Here is a 2,835-nt window from a genome sequence, read left to right on the forward strand (position 1 = left end):
CAACTCATTCTCAACTACAATAAGAGACTGCAGCATAAAAAAATAAGTACCAAACCTTGTCTTGCAAGGCTGCTTGATATCTCTATTGTCGGTGAATTTTCTCATCAATGCTACAATATCTGTGTGCCTGTGAATATAATCCACTACAAGTTTCCCATCTTCTATAACTTGCCTCACCCATTTAAATTTTTTGTGAATATCTTTCAAAAGCAGATTAATCCCATGAGCAGCACAATTTGTTCTATATATATGAAGCAATTTTCCAGCCAACATATCACCATAAGAATAAAAGTTAGAACCATTATCTGAAATAAACTGCACAACATTGTTTGGTCCAACTGTTTCAATGACATAAAAAATTTCATTGAAAAGAAATTTTGAAGTTAATCTATTTATACCACACTCAATATATACATAGCACCCCCAGGAGAGTAAGCAATCACATTGACCCACGACCTCTTCTTTATGTCAATCCAAGAATCGGACATAATTGTGCAACCTGTGATACTCCAGCCTTTATGTCGCTGACATATTGCATGACTTCTGCTTTTTTTTTTCCAGGAATCAAACTGGCCCGAAAATTGCTATAATTAGATACAACATAACTTGTACCATATGCACATGCACCCCTTATCATCTCAATAAAAGAATTTATCGGAATAACATTGAAGGAAATGTTATTACTGACAAAAAAATCAGTTACCAACATGTCCAATGACTTCTTATCTTGCTTAGTAGCCATCTCTATCATTGTGAGTTGATGTGTACTCTTAGCCTGAGGCATGGAAGTTGTGCATCTTGTGGAACCCATTCCACTTTCAAAAGTATCACTCTTCTTCTTAGCAGATCTACTCAAATTAAATTCTACCAAGGCATCAGCTTGAATGTGCTCAGGAACTTGGGTGCAAATTTGAACATCATGTCCAACTTGACAAGCTAAATGAGCCTTCACTCATGAAACACTCCCAGAATAATTACGTCCACAATAGTTACATTTGAAACGGCCTAAACCACGTTGCTCTACATATTCCCAAAATTTATCCTTAGGTCTCACCATTCTGTTTAGGCTTAAGTAGCTCAACTTTGAAATACCTAAATACCATAATCAAACATCCATTCCAATCTCAACAAATAGGATAATTAATGTATTATGAATCAATTTGCAACAAACCAAATCTAAACCATACAAGCCAAAACTATCTGACACCATAAGATAATTCTGCCATAATTCTCAAGTTGAGAAGTCTTTTTTCACATTTCATTTTTATTTCCCCTTTCAACAGATAGATTTCACAATCTTGACAGAAAGCTTCAAGGTGGCTGTTACAGCTCTTCCTTTACACGTTAATAAGGTTCCCAGCTCATAAACCAGGAAAGCAAATAAAGCATTAGTGCCTCAATCAGAGTATTTGGTGCAGTCCAGGAAATCCTAGAAATTAGCTAAAGTAAGCAAAATTAACTAAGTAGCACAGGCCAGATTTAGAGGAAAATTGATATCACTCAAAATGCTGATCAACGCAGTCTTAAATTAGGATCGACTAACCCTCTAACTAAGACTAACCATTCCCGAAATATCTCAGAAATTGTCTTGAGATTTCAGAAGATTTGTAGAGTGCAATTAGGGTTTATCTCAATCTTGGACAGAACAGAGGAGACTACTAGTAGGTATGGAATGGGAGACTGACACTAGGCTTTTATGGCAGAATTTAGAAGTGAATGGCATGCTGCAATGAAGGGAAGAGTTTGGTAATAAAAGAGGCAGAATTGAAAAAGTAATAAAAATTTGAAGGTGGCTGGGAAAGGGCATAGAAATAGAATATTGCAGAAATCAAGCAAATGTATTCTAAAGTCCAAACCAAAAAAAGCCATTCCAGAAAAAGACTCAAACCAGAAAAAGCCATTCCAGAATCAAGCCCACTATTAGCCAAACCAGAAAAAATAAAGGGTTTTGAGATGAAGAGAGAAAACCAACAAGAAGAAGAATAAAAAAAAAAAAATTCTGATTTCTAACCTTTTTCCCATTGCGCAGCTGTCGATCTCGAAGTAGCAGCTCTAAAATCTAAATTGCAGAGTCGGTAATCGGTATCGCTAGCTAATACCAATTTCCAGTGATTAGCTAGGGGAAGTAGCAGGTCGAAAATCTAAATTGCAGAGTCCACCGTCGGTAATCGGTATCACTAATCACGAATCACGAATCACGAATCACGAATCACGAATCACGAATCACGAATAACGAATCACGATTCACTGTGCTGCGCGGCTGTGTCGCTTCTTCTCACGGATGTAAGAGGCAAAAGGACCGGAGGAGTATAAAATGATTCATTGAGTTCTACTTCTGATTTCTTAGACCGAGGGACCGACTGACGGAGAAGGAATGAGGGATTGGGGAAAAAATGAGAAACCTATCGAATGGCTTTGTTTTTTTTTTTTTTTTTTCTAATTGAGTATGGTAAAATTTTTACCCTTAAAATACAAATAAGCATTTTAAACGTGCGTGTTTTAAATGTTTTTGTTGGCCGTTTCTATTTTTCCCCGCATTGTATAAGGGCATACGGAAAAACGCATTTTAAACGGTTACAAACGGCAACATCATTTTACACGTGTTTAAAACGCGTTTTGACTAACAATGGATTTGAATGCTCAGAGTCGGAGTTCAAAACTTCCACAATTTCATATTCACATATGAAATACTCACTTGATATTTATTTCATGTAATCAAATACAACTTCATATATTTTCTTAAGTATGCAAACATATTATCTCATCCATAAATATGGACTTCATTTTCAGTCATACAACCACAACATATAATGAACCAAGGAAATACCTTAAACA

The 2,835-nt window shown here is 36.0% G+C and overlaps 1 long non-coding RNA gene across 1 annotated transcript; it reads right to left on the bottom strand.

Annotated features, from left to right (window-relative positions):
• Positions 1–258: 258 nt before the first annotated feature.
• LOC122076867 lies at positions 259–2,425 on the bottom strand. Its single transcript, XR_006139606.1, has 2 exons — positions 2,012–2,425; positions 259–1,092 (listed from the first exon to the last, which is right to left on the bottom strand). It is a non-coding gene; the product is annotated as an uncharacterized LOC122076867 (long non-coding RNA).
• Positions 2,426–2,835: the final 410 nt, after the last annotated feature.

The sequence above is a fragment of the Macadamia integrifolia genome, chromosome 1 (assembly GCF_013358625.1).
Source record: "Macadamia integrifolia cultivar HAES 741 chromosome 1, SCU_Mint_v3, whole genome shotgun sequence".
NCBI lineage: Eukaryota > Viridiplantae > Streptophyta > Magnoliopsida > Proteales > Proteaceae > Macadamia > Macadamia integrifolia.